This window comes from Pipistrellus kuhlii, unplaced genomic scaffold, assembly GCF_014108245.1.
Source record: "Pipistrellus kuhlii isolate mPipKuh1 unplaced genomic scaffold, mPipKuh1.p scaffold_m20_p_17, whole genome shotgun sequence".
Classification (NCBI taxonomy): Eukaryota; Metazoa; Chordata; class Mammalia; order Chiroptera; family Vespertilionidae; genus Pipistrellus; species Pipistrellus kuhlii.
In genome coordinates, this window is record NW_023425482.1 from 26,775,731 (window position 1) to 26,789,347 (window position 13,617).

At 62.8% G+C, this 13,617-nt stretch overlaps 1 protein-coding gene across 2 annotated transcripts in view; it reads right to left on the reverse strand.

Annotated features, from left to right (window-relative positions):
* The window catches only part of CPNE2 (copine 2), a 37,182-nt gene extending 26,845 nt beyond the window's left edge, over positions 1–10,337 (reverse strand). The window contains exon 1 of one of the 2 annotated variants that reach the window (XM_045582842.1): positions 10,159–10,337. The gene's annotated coding sequence lies outside the window, so the exon portion shown is untranslated. The remainder of the gene's footprint in view (positions 1–10,158) is intronic. The other variant, XM_036440302.2, reaches the window with a different exon arrangement.
* Between the last annotated feature and the right edge of the window lie 3,280 nt (positions 10,338–13,617).

Sequence of the window (13,617 nt, forward strand, 5' to 3'; positions counted from 1 at the left end):
CAGCACTCCCTTTCACTGCCAGCTGCTGCACGCACTGTGCCCAGTGGGGGAGGGGTGAGCAGGACCCCGGAGGGCGGGGAGAGCCGTGTCCAAAAGGGACATCTTGCCTTGTGGCTGAGAGAACGCCTGCTTATGCCGGAGGCGGGGTGGGGCATGGCAGTCACCCATTTTACAGAAGAGGAAACTGAGGACGCGAGAGAGCGCACGCAAGTCACCTGCCTGGAGGCGCTGCCTGGAGGGGGCCAGGAGCCTGGTGGCAGGGCCAGGACACAGCAGAGGCAGGATCAGGGTCTCCGGACTCCCAGGCCAATGCTGGGCTTTCTGCTGGGGTGGGGGCACTAGGACCCAGCTGGGGTCAGATGGGGACTCAGCCAGGCCAAAGGGCCTGAGAGTGCACAAGGTCAGCAGTTTCTCTCGGGTCACCCTGTCTGTACCCCTGCTTCTCCCATCATCACTGACGGGGTGCATTCCAGCTCCCCCCCTGCTCCCCACCTCACAGGCCCCCTTCCCGGCATGCCACCATCCCCCCTGCTGCCAAGTGGGACAGCTCTGTTTCTACCCTGAGGGGTCCCAGGGACACACACTCAGCTCCATGCACTTCCTTGCACACGTACACACGTGTGTATGGTCACATAGGCACACACACACATGTCCCCAAAGAGCACACGCAAAGAAAGGCGTGCTCTTGTATGATGCTCTGGGGCCACTTCTCCCCACTCCCCGTGCCCTCGCCCCCGCTCTCCCTGGTCCAAGTCACCATCATCACTCGCCTGCCCTCCTGCCCCTCATTGGCTGGGCCTGGCTGAGGGCAGGGGCAGGGGCAGGGGCAGGGCAGGAGGGCAGGTCACAGGAAGGCTCCCCGAGCCACTGCCCCGCTCTGGATCAGCTCCCGGTCCCCAGAGTGAGCGGGTGAGCTGAGCCAGTGAGCGATGGGTGGGATGGGTGGGCGGGGAAGGGCGCTCCTCCCCCAGCTGGGGGCAGGTCCCCCAGCCCCAACTCACCCTCCGGCAGGAAGCCTCTGGATCCCCGAAACGGGGAGCACATCCTGTCTAGAGTTGGGGCAAGCCTGGCCACAGTGGGCCCCTCTGTGCCAGCCCGGCGGTGGGCAGGCGGGCGGGCGGGCCCCTGAGGCCTGACGCAATGGAAAAAGAAACCACAGCTCAGGCTGGCCGGGCCCCCTCCCCTCCTACTCCAGCACGGAGGGCAGGCGGGCAAGGTGTCATTAAGGAAGGGTCGGGCCTGCCGTGCCAGAGGGAGGCGCTCCCGCAGGTAATTGGAGGTTTCAGGCTGGAGACGGGTCCGGGGAACCAGGGCTTGCTCACAGATGCTGCTGATGCCTGGCCCAGATGGGCACCGGCCTTCCTGGAGGGACTGGACCCCCAGGGGAGGGGCTGGGAGGCAGGGAAACGAATGAGTAGTCTCTGTTCCAGATGGGCTAACTGAGGCAGAGGGAAGGCAGGGCTTAGGATTCCCATTCAGTCACTCAGCGAACATTCCTGAGCCCCCTGCAAGGAGCAGCAATACAAGACACGGGTGCTGGCTCCCATGGCGTCCACGGGCCCCAGCTGAGGGGACACCTGGCCACTTAGCCAGAAGGACAGCACGGAGCCGCAGGTCCAGAATATTCTGGATTCAGCCAGCAACCTCAGAACCCATCTCCTTGATCTTTCTCTTTCCTTCACCCCCTTATCCTGCTGCCGCCACGGCCAATTCCACCTCCAGGCAGCCTACAGCATCGTCCTCACCTCCCAGGCCCTGCCTGGGCCCGGCCAGGCCCAGCCATCTCATGCTCAGTCACGCACTGGCCCCCGACGGCCCCGACTCTGCCACGTCAGAGCCAGAGGGACTCTTTCAATATTCAAGTCAGATGCTGCCACAGATCTGCCTGAAAACCTTCCAGTGGCTCCCCACGCCCCCACCTGACCCCACCTCATGCCACCGTCCCCTCGCTCCCTCTGTCCCAGCGACACTGGCCTCCCCGAGCTGCAGACAGAACCTGCCAGCACGCTGCAGAGGTTAGGAACACGGACTCTGGACTCAGACAGCCCAGGCCCTGCTCACCTGCTGCACGGCCTCAAGCAAGTTTCCCCTCGGTAAAACAGGAACAATAAGAGAGCTTTCTCGGGGGCATTCTGAAGATTAAGGAGGCACAGCCCTCGGAACACTACGTAACTTGTGTAACTTGTGTATTATCCGGGATTCTTGATGTATTGGGGAAGAGAGAGGGACAGAGAGATAGAAACATCAACGATGAGAGAGAATCATGGCTCAGCTGCCTCCTGCATGCCTTCTACTGGGGCTCAAACCCTGTAACTCGGGCATGGGCCCTTGACCGGAATCGAACCCGGGACCCTTCCGTCCGCAGGCCAATGCTCTATCCACTGAGTCAAACTCGCTAGGGCTCTAAATACATTTTAAGGAGTTGGCTCCCGTGATCGTGGGGCCTGGCAGGCTGAAATCTATAGGGCCAGACAGGAGGCTGGGAACTCAGGGGGCTGTTGATAGAGTAGTCTTGACTGTGAAGTCTGCAGGGCAGGCCAGGCAGCCGGAAACCGGGCGAGGTTTCTGTGCTGCAGGGTTGACGCTGAATTCCTTTTTCTCGGCGAAACCTCAGGCTTTGCTTTTAGGACTTTCAAATGGTCAGATGAGGCCCACCGTTTCTCGGGCCGGGTGCTGCCGACACAGGCGTTTTGGGTTTACGATCGGTCGCTGAGTTCGTACCTGCGGGAGCTCTGCTCGATTTTGTCTGTGGCACTTTAACAAAACGTTAAAGATAACCCAGGGACTCCTCTGTAGGGTCCCTCCCGAGCCCCAGTCATTTACGACGTCCCCAAGCCGTGCACCCTGGCTCAGGGAAAGTCCCCCTCGCGTGAGCTTAGCGATGAGGCTGAATCTCATTTTCATCTCTCTTGTTCCCGGCACAGAGGCAGAGCATGGGAGCTAGAGAAACTTTGGTGAAAGTGAGGAAGATGCCCGGCTGGTGTGGCTCCGTGGTTGAGCGTCAACCTATGAGCCAGGAGGTCACGGTTCGATTCCCGGTCAGGACACAGGCCTGGGTTGTGGGCTTGATCCCCAATGCGGGGCATGCAGGAGGCAGCTGATCAATGATTCTCTCTTATCACTGATGTTTCTCTCTCTCCCTCTCCCTTTCTCTCTAAAATCAATGAAAAAAAAAATATATATATATAATTTAAAAGTGAGGAAGAGTGAGGGGAAAGCATCTTGGAATGATCAGAATCACGGCTCTTGTAGTCTCTTGAGCTAAAAGGTTTTAACATTTTTAAATATATATATATATATTTTATTGGTTTTCCACAGAGAGGAGGAGAGAGGGACAGAGAACTAGAAACATCGATGAGAGAGAAACATCAACCAGCTGCCTCCTGCACACCCCCCACCGGGGATGCGCCCGCAACCAAGGCACATGCCCCTGACCGGAATCAAACCCGGGACCCCCCAGTCCGCAGACCGACGCTCCACCACTGAGCCAAACCGGCTTTGGCAAAGGTTTTCACATTTATCTGGTCCCACCTTCCAGCCACATGCTAAGGCCAGCCGCAGTCCCATCACCCCAACCTCCCACAGCCCCGGTTCTCTGGGGGAAGGGCCGCACCCCAAGCTGCTCATCCTCCCCGAGTACCTAATGCCGCTCCCGCTCCCGCCAGGCTGGCCCAGCCCCCAGAGCACAGGCTTGTGCTCTCACCCAGGTGGGGGGGCGGTGTCTCAACGCCAATCACTGCTCCACCTTCTCGGAGGCCCTGGCTGCGGCTCAGAAGACACCGCGCTCCCCACAGGCAGCCAGGCCATTATGGGATAAATATAGACACAGCCGCCCGCCCGCCCGAGAGGAGGCTGTGGCAGGGGTGGCCCCATGCTCCACCAGACCACCCCCAGGGGGGAGCTCTTCTCCGCGGCCCGCTTCTGAGCACCAAGCTCTGCCTCTGGGGGTGGGGGTTCCCGGGGCGCCGGGTTGAGACCTGCTTCTGCCACAGCCTCCCGCCCAGCCTCGGCTCCTGCACCCACAAAGTGGGCCGCGGTGCCCCGCCCTCCAGTTCCCGGGGAGGGCGTGGACGTGCTCTGGGGCTCGGAAAGCACTTCAGGGACCTCGGGGCCGGCCTGGCCAGGCTCGGAGGGTGGACCAGCGAATGGATGATGGAGGGCGTGGTGACAGTGACCGTGGGCCAAAGTCTGGCTTCATCCAAAGGGCGCTCAGGGCAGCCTCAGCCAGGGCACTGGGGCTCGGCCCTGTGGCTCTCCCCTGGGGCGCCCCACCTCCTCCAGGGGACTCCCACGGGAGGCCTAGGGGACGGGGGCTCCCAGCGCTGAGAACTCCCACAAGCCCCCGCCCCACTCTGTGCCTGGTCCCCTGCCTGTCAAGGGCTTGGGCTCCCTCCAGCCCTGGGGACTCTAACAGGCATCGCCGCCCCAGCTCCCAGTCCCAGCTCCCGCCCAGCGTCTCCGGGGGAGTAAGGCCTGTAGCCATCAGCTCGCCCGCCCAGTGCCTGAACCCCCCCTGGTTCCCCCACCGGCAGCCTCTGCTCGCATCCCCCGCAGAGGGGATCTCCTGCCTTTTGTTAATGGCTCCCGGCAGCGCGCTGGCTTCCCTGCCCGCCGCCCACACCCGCAGCCCACACCCGCCACGCTGAGAAGCACCCGCCCGCCCGTCTCATCCAGCCCGAGAGCCGGGGTCACTCCTGCACCCCAGGCAGGAGGCCCACACCCAGGGACCCCCCTTGGCAGGTCCTTCCGCCCAAGTTCATCGCCATCTGCTCTCCAGTGCCTGGTCTCCCTGCAACTCAGCAGACGGGCCCTGAGTATGGCCCCATTTTATAGATGAGACAACCGAGGCACAGAGAGCTGAGGCCACGCCTGCCCGTGAGGGGCTGGATTGTGTCTCTCCCGCCCGCCACCCCCACCGAAGGATATGTTGAAATCCTGACCCCCGGGAGCTCAGAATGGGGTCCTCTTTGGAAGTGGGGGCGGTGCAGATGTCACTGGTTAAGTGAGGGCACCCTGGAGGGGGGTGGATCCGTAATCCCACGTGAGGGGCGTCCTCAGGGAAGGACCGGGAGACACCGAGGGAAGGCAGCCGGGAGAGGGAGGCAGAGACTGGGGTGGCATGGCCTCAAGTGAGGGATGCCCGCAGCTGCCAGAAGAGCCAGGAAGTCCCTTCCCCTAGACCCGGGGTCGGCAAACTCTTTGGCCCCTGGAGTGTGGCTCTTCCACAAAATAACACAGTTTACGTTTAAAAAATTTGGCTCTCCAAAGAAATGTCCATCGTTGTCCTGCTAGTATTTGGCTCTGTGGGCGAATGAGTCTGCCGACCGCTGACAGACCATCCAGGTGGCGGTGCTTTGTGACGGCAGCTCCAGAAATGAATGCACCGGCCGGCATCGCTCACCGAGTCCGAGGCAACCAGAGTGTGACACCGGGCAGCGTGGTGCTCTCACCTGGCACACCGCTCCCCTCCCGGGGCCACGGGGTGTGACTCAGAAAGACTGTGGGGGCCCAGCAGGAGGGAGGCTGGATGGCATCCTCTGCTGGGAGCCCAGGACACGCCCCAGTGTCTGGACAGCCAGGGCAAGTGGGCAGGCCCCATGCCCCAGAGCCCCCCAAAGAGGCAGGGCTGGGCTGTGGGGAGAATGGGGTCCTGGGATAGACTGAGCATGCTCCCATCTCAGGGCCTTTGCAGATGCTGCTTCCTCGCCCTCCCTCCCTCCCTCGTTCATGCATTCATTCATTCATTCACTCATTCACTCATATCCGCTGCGGGGCACCAGGTGGGCTGAGACACAGCCATGAAGGAGAGACCAACGCCACGGCTGAACGTCCCAGCTTCCATGTCACTGTCTGCCCCTCTGGAGGCCCCCTGGCCCTCAGGCCCCCCTGCCCGTCACAGGCTCCCATCACTCTCCTCCTCCTCCCTGTGGCATCCCCCCAGGGAAGCCTGCCTCCGGCCTCTCTGGCACCCGCTTGTCTGCCCTGTCTCCACACTCCTCATGGAGCTCCGTGGCTGCACCTCAGCACAGGCCCGGCCCAGAGAAGCTGCTTGATTACTGGATGAGTGACCAGCGAGGACCGCACCAGGCGGGAAGCCCTCAGTGGGGGAGGAACCGGAGCCCCTGTGCACTGCCCTCCTCCATCCCCAAGCCCTTTTGCAGCTGCTGTGGAGCCGGGAGAGAGGGAACCAGTGGGGAGCGCTCCTGCCTCAAAAGCCCCATCTTCTAGAGCACATGTGTCAAACACAAGGCCCGCGGGCCAAATCCGTTCCGCCAGGCCTTGCAATGTGGCCCGCACCGCGCTGTCATCACTGCACTCTGCTGCGTTTCCATCACAATGACAGTTTATGACTGTTCAGTAAACCATTCGGCCCGCGATTTAGGCTGGATTTTAGATTTTGGCCCCTTCTCTGATTGAGTTCGACACCCCTATTCTAGAGCAAGAAACGGAGGCCAGCCTGGCCAGTGTATATAGCTCAGTGGTTGAGCATCAACCTATGAACCAGGAGGTCACGGTTCGATTCCCGGTCAGGGCACATGCCCGGGTTGTGGGCTCTCCCCAGTAGGGGGCGTGCAGGAGGCAGCCGATCCGTGATTCTCTCTCATTGATGTTTCTATCTCTCCCTTCCTCTCTGAAATCAATAAAAATATATATATTTTTTTTAAAAGAAAAGAAACGGAGGTCAGAGAAGTCAGGAGACTTGGTCACACGGGGTGATTCTCCCAGGACACCTCCGTCCCCCGGGTACCACAGGAGATACCCTACCCAGGGCAGCAGCCACCAACCCCCGCCCCCCTCGTCAGTGCCAGGAGGGCCCCGCCTTCTTCCAGACACACACCGCTCCGCCCCCCAGGCCGGCACCTGTCCCTTCGCCACCGGAGTCCACTCCCCCTGACGGTCCCCAGCGCTCAGCAAGGTGAGGCAGCCATCCCTCCAGAGACCATGACTCTGCCTCGATCCATCACCCGACCGCCCAGCCAGCTGGACCCGGGGCAACAAGGAGGGGCAGATGCGCTCACTCGGTTCGCGTCTGCCGGGCACCTGTCTCCGAGCAAGCAGGGCAGGCAGGGCCCTGAACCAGCCGGCCCCGGAGCTGACACCCTGACCCCCAGACGGCCAAACCAGGTGACGGCAGAGCGGCAGAGCGCGGCGAACCCCGAGAAAAACAAGCACGTCGGCGTGGCCGTGAGTGAGGGCTGGCCTCACCCCGGACTCTGGAGGAACGCATAGCCAGGGCCAGGGGGGACGCACTCGGGGGAACAGAACAGGGAACAGCACCCGCGACACCGCCAGGGAGCGGAGGCCGGTGGCCGGGGAGGGCACAGGACGCTGGGCTGAGAGCAAGGAGCCCCCTCGGACCCTGGCTCAGTCCTCAGGAACAATGAAGGCGCAGGAGGAAGCCACGACTCTCCTGAGGATCCTGTGAGGGGGGGCCCTTCTCCAGGGGCTGCTCCCAGCAGGGGGCAGGAGGGGAGGGGCCGGGCAGGAGGGGAGGGGCTGGGCTCCCGGAAAGACTGCCCCTGAGTCAGCTGCCCCTGGGAGGGAGGGAGGGAGACCCCAGGGAGACCTGCTTCGGGCAGATGGGGCCCTGGGGCCTCTCAGTAACGGACCTTACCTGGCGACAACAAGGCTGCCCACTCTGCCGGAGGGAGGGGATTCTCAGAGGATGCTCTCTGCTCTGCTCACTCCTTTGGGCCCAGCGAGGCCGCCCCAGGAGGGGAAATGGGGGCTCCCCCATCTTCAGCTCCCCCTCGGCCTCTGCCCCGGGAGCAGCCCGAAGCTCAACATCTGGACCCGAAGTGCCTCACTCCAGGGAGGAGCTGGGAGAGGGCGGAGCGGAGACCCCAGAAGGAATCCTAAAAAAACTGACGTTCCCTCAGCTAAGGGTTACGGAGGCTTGCTCAGGGTGGACCGGTCACAGCTGGCCTGTGAGCCCTGAGCCTCGAACTTAACCCTCACACCTACCACTTCCGGAATCCGAAAGTACCCGAGAGGCCACAGGGATGTGAGTATTGGTCTCTCTACTTTCTGGGCACAGAATCTGATGCTCTCCCCGGACCCTCTTCTTATGGCCCTGCGTTTTAAGTATTTTAAGTTGATTTTTAGAGAGAGGAAGGGGGAGGGACGAGAGATGGAAACACCGATGAGACCGGAACATCCTTGAGTGGCTGCTTCCTGCACGCCCGCAACCCGGGCATGTGCCCTGACCCCGAGCCAAACTGGTGATCTCTTGGTTCCTGGGTCGACGCCTAACCATTGGGCCACACCAGCTGGGCTCTGACCCCGAGTTCCCTCGAAACCCCACCAGAGACACTTACTTGATGAAGCGCACCCCGCTTTGCAGGACACCCCTCCCCCCCCACACACACCCCTGGTTCCGGCTCTCAGCAGCCCTGTACACGGACTGTCATACTCTGCTTCATTTTACAGATGGCAGCCCCGCCCCCCAGGCCAAGGCACACAGACAGGAAGTGGCAGCGGCTGAGAAGGACTCGGTGTCCACATGCTCAGCCCCAGGCTCTTTGCATGAAGAAACTACCCCAGGCGACCCCGCCCCTTCCGGCCAGTAGGTCGCCTGCCCACCTGGGCCGGTGCCAGGCTCCCGGGGCCACCGGGCCCTGTGCCAGAGGGACTGCCATAAAGCCTCTGCCTCCTGCTGGCTGCCAGCCTGCCGCCCAGGCCTGGACCGTGAGCCCATTTCCCGGATGGGGACCGGACGCGGAGGGGAGGAGGGTCTGCGTGGGGGGCAGCACTGCTGGGGGGGTGTTCAGACCCAGGTCTCCCAACGCTGCCCATCAGGCCGCACAGGCTGCAGCCTGGGGCGTGACAGCGGGCTCCTTCACCCCATGACTGACGTTGTGGGTGCCCCAAGAACCAGAAAAGGCCCCCCTCCACCCGTGACAGCCCACAACCCCAGGCAAGCAAAAACGAAGCAAAGTGCATGCCCAGCCCTGGTGGCTCAGCGGTTGAGCCTCAGCCTAGGAGCCAGGAGGTTATGGTTCGATTCCCGGGCAGGGCATGTGCCCGGGTTGCCGGCTCTCGATACCCAGCGGAGGGCCTGCAGAGGAGCAGGAGGCGGCTGGATCGATGATTCTCTCTCATTATTGATGTTTCTATCTCTCCCTCCCTCCCCCTTCCTCTCTGGAATCAATAAATATATATTTTTTAAAAAGGCTACGTACGGATAAATCAAAAGGCCCCTCAGAGCCCTGCCCTTGTCACTACCGCCAATACATCTCAGGGGGGGGGCCGCCTGTGACCCTGGCTAATCACAACCCCCTCTGAAGGAGACCTTCCCCAAAGGGGGCTGTGGGGCGGGCTGGGAGGTGGAGGGGAGGCTGGGATGGGAAGAGAAGGGAAGAGGGAGGACTCCCCTGTGTTCACAGAGGCAGCCCGGCCCTGGGAGGGGGCAACAGGAGGGAAGCAAGAGCATTTATCTGCCTCTCTTCATGCCCCCGCCCCACACCCCAACACACATACACACCCCAACACACAGGTGCCAGACAGCTTTGGCGGAAAAAAAAAACAAAAACCCAACTAGTTTGCAAACACACTCCGACTTCTAGGAAGCTGTCAGCTCCACTCCCTCCTCGCTCCGTTTCGGGGCTGGGAGCTGGCCCTCGGGCAGCTCCCGGGGGTGGAGGTGGGGGTGGGTATTGGGGGCGGGGTACGGGGGTGAAAAGAGGGGTGCCCCCTCCCCACCCCCCCACCCGCCAGTCCAGAGCCAGCCCGACCTCAGTCTCCGGCAGCGGCGGCGGCGGCGGCAGGGACCCCCCTGCTGGGCGCCCCCAGCTCCTCCGGAAGGCGAGGAGGGACCCCAAGACAGCGGGGCTCAGCCCCCCGCCCTGGGCGCGGCCCCCCTCCGGCCCGTCCGCGCCCGCAGCCCCGGCCGCCCCCCTGCCCCCGGCGGGGCGGGCGGAGCCGGAGCGCCCCCGAGTGGCCGGGCCGGAGCTGAGTCACCGGAGCCGGAGTCCGGGCGCGCGCGGGCGGCGGGGCTCGGGGTCCCCCAGGCCCCCCAGGCGGAACCCGCTTCCTCCCAGCCCGCCCGCAGCCGAGCCCCGAGGCCGAACTTGAGCTCCGGCCAGGGCGCCCCGCCCGCCCCCCCTCCCCCGGTTCCCCCGGTCGCCCCGGTCGCCCCGGTCCCCCGGCCGCACTCACCGCGGTCCCGGCGCCGCCCTCACTGCGCGGCCGCGGCCGCTGCCCGCGCCCCCGGCCCCCGGGGCATCCCGGCTCCGCTCGCCGGCCGCGGGCGCCGAGGCTCAGGCTGCCGGCGGCGTGGCCGCTCCGTGCGCTCCGCCCGCAGGGTCCGGTCCTCCGGGTCCTCCTCCCGGTCCTCCCCGTCCTCCCCGGCCCGGCGGGCGGGCGGCAGCCGGGCTCGGGCTCCGCCCCCGGCCGAGGGGCGGGCGTGGGGGGAGGGAGGCGGCGCTCCCCACGGGCGTGGCGGGGACTGGCCCGCCCGCCGCCCGCGGCTCCCCGGCTCCCCGCCCGCCGCCGCCGGCGCGCCCTGGCCCTCGGGGCTCTCCGCGCCGCGGGCCCGAGTGTTCGAGGCCGGAGTCCGGGTCCGAGGGCGCCGGGCTGGGAACCCGGGGTCTGATGGCGCCGGGCTGGGGATCCGGGGTCCGATCGCACCAATCCGGGGTCCGAGGGCGCCGGGCTGGGAAGCCGGGTTCCGATCGCACCAGGCTAGGATTCTGGGGACCCGAGCGCCGCTGCTCTGCCTCTCCCCGCCCCCCGGCCGGGCCGCGGGCGCCCCGAGTTTGGAGCCGTGCGCTCCGGGCTCCACGGGGGACCCAGGGCTGGAGGGCCCCGCGCCGCGCCCTCGAGGGTGGGGGTGGGGGGGCGACCACGGGGCCGGCTTCCCGGCCGCAATGAGCAGCGCTGAGACCGCGGTGTTCTCTCTTTTATTTTCTCTTTTATATTCGATAGTAAAAGAGCTCGGCTTTCTCTCGCCTCCGGAGGCCGGGAAGATGGCACACGCTCCTCTGACAAAGGAGGCAGCAAACGGTGCCCGGAGCCCCGCAGGCGGGAGAGGGCGAGGAGGCGCTGAAAACCCCTTTTGCCAAGGCCTGCTTTTCAGAAAAGGGGCGCCCATTGAAGAATGGGGGCGCTCATGCAGCCCCCCCCCCCCGCCCCCGCGGTGTTGATGTGCGTTACCACCCCCATTCATTCATTGTCTCAGATCACGGAGCCTCCAGCCTCCTTGCACCGGACCTGGGGGAAGAGGCTGACCCCAGACCTCCAGGCCAGGCCCAGAGCCTCTGGCACTGAGGCTGGGAGAGCTCGTTTGGGGCGCTGGGGTTGTGGGTGTGCATTCCAGGCAGGTGAGGGTTAACCTGGAACCTTCCTGGCACTTCCGTACCTCAGAGGGGCTCTGGGCTTGGCTCTCTGCCTGCCTGCTCCCTCCCCATCCACCGCCCTTTCCCCAACCTCTCCTCACCTCTCTTCCACCCAGCGGCCTCAAAGCCCTCAGCCCAGCAACGGAGCCAACCCAGCCAGAGACCCCGCTCCAGCCCCACTTCCTCCAGGAAGCGCTACCTGACGGAACCCCTCTCCTCTCCTTGCTGCAAAGCAGGCGGGCCAGTCAGGGAGATGGACAATGGTGAGCCCAAGCACAGTCCCTCCCTCCCCTCAAATTGCTCACCTCCCCCACCCCCCATCCCTTCCACCCCAGGGGCGAGACCTATAGGACCCAGGCGATCCTATTACCAGGTGAAAAGTGCAAAGCTTGGAGGTAGGAGACCCACCCAGCTATGGGATCGGCGAGGCTCCCTCTAGGAGACCCTGGGATGAGGTCGTTGGGCCTGTCCAAGGGCAAGACCATCCCTGGCCAAGGGGACAGAGTGTCAAGGCCAGAGGTCACAGCAGTTCCACTCGGGGCGTCTGTCTACCCGAGGGAAACGAAAACACGTGGCCACACGAAACGTGATTCTCCAGCCGCAGGGAGGGCTGATGCCATGCCACAGGGATGGGCTCTGAAGACACCCCGAGTGAAGGAAGCCAGTCACGAAAGCCCACAGAGGCACGATTCCGTGTCTGAAATGCCCGCGTTAGACCAGGCCAGAGAGACCGGAAGCAGATGATCTGGCCGGGAGGGGGGGGGGGTGATCTCTGTTGGTATGGGGTTTCTTTTTTCTTTTCTTTTTAAAAAATATATTTTATTGATTTTTTACGGAGAGAAAAAGAAAGGGATAGAGAGTTAGAAACATCGATGAGAGAGAATCACCGAGCAGCTGCCTCCTGCACACCCCCCACCGGGGATGTGCCCGCAACCACGGTACATGCCCTTGACTGGAATCAAACCTGGGACCCTTCAGTCAACAGGCTGACGCTCTATCCACTGAGCAAACCGGTTTCCGCATGGTATGAGGTTTCTTTGGGGATGGCTGAAAATGTCCTAAAATTTGGTAATAGTGGCAGCTGCACAAAAATGTAGGAATTCTCAAAACCATTGATACGTTCAAGGGGTGCATGCCACAGTCTGTGAATTACTTCTCAACAAAGCCGTGTAGACACAGGTCAGGGATCAGGAGAGCCCAAGTAGGTTGATTTGCACTGTCCTCGCTTCACACACACACACACACACACACACACACACACACACACGGCACAAGGCCGCTGCTGCCAAAGGCTGGAGGCAGCCTCTCCTCAGCCCGGCGGAGACCTCTCTGCGGAAGCGGGCGGCCTGAATTTCCCTAAATAGGCCTAGCTCCGGGCGTGTGTGTGTGTGTGTGTGTGTGTGTGTGTGTGTGTGAAGCACCTGCCATCTGGGTATTTATGTCCTCGGTCCAGGCTGTCTGGACAAATAGGCCAGGATGACAGGGCTGCCTGTGCGTACACTTCAGTGTGCCAAAGGGGGGGGGGGAGGGGGATGATGGAAGGCCACACGATGTTTATCACGTCACCCCGAACCTCAGTATCTCTACGGCCCTGGAGGCCGTTGGGGCTCTGCTCGAGGGCAGTTCCTTTTTTTTTTCTTTTCTTAAAAAAAAAAATTATATATATATATATATATATATATATATATATATATATATATATATTTCTTTATTGATTTCAGAGAAGAAGGGAGAGGGGAGAGAGATAGAAACATCCATGATGAGAGAGAATCCTTGATTGGCTGCCTTCTGCACGCGATCGAGCCCACAACCTGGGCATGAGCCCTTGGCTGGAATCGAACCTGGGACCCTTCAGTCCACAGGCCAACGCTCTATCCACTGAGCCAAACTGGCTGGGGCTCCGAGGGCAGTTCTTGCTCAGTTTTTCTCGCACGGCTGGCGCCAGAAGACGACAGGGGCTGGAGTTCTCTAGCTTTTCTCTCACGTTGGGCCATCGGGGTGGCTGTTGGCTGGGACCACAGCTGGGACGGTCAGCTGGAGCACCGACCCTGTCCGCCCCAGATACCAGACTCCTCCGTCAGCCCCAGCCTGGCCCTGGAGATCTGTGTTGGCAGGGGGCAGGGGGTAGGGTGGTGAACTGGGGGGTCCAGCCCCAGATGCTTCCAATCCAGTGACTCAACCTGGGAACCCCGCTGGACCTTTGTTCTCTCCTCGGCTGTGACTTCGCCCTCTGGGCAGCCAGGCGGGGCCAGGGCTCCAGTGGAACAAGGAACAAGGCGTG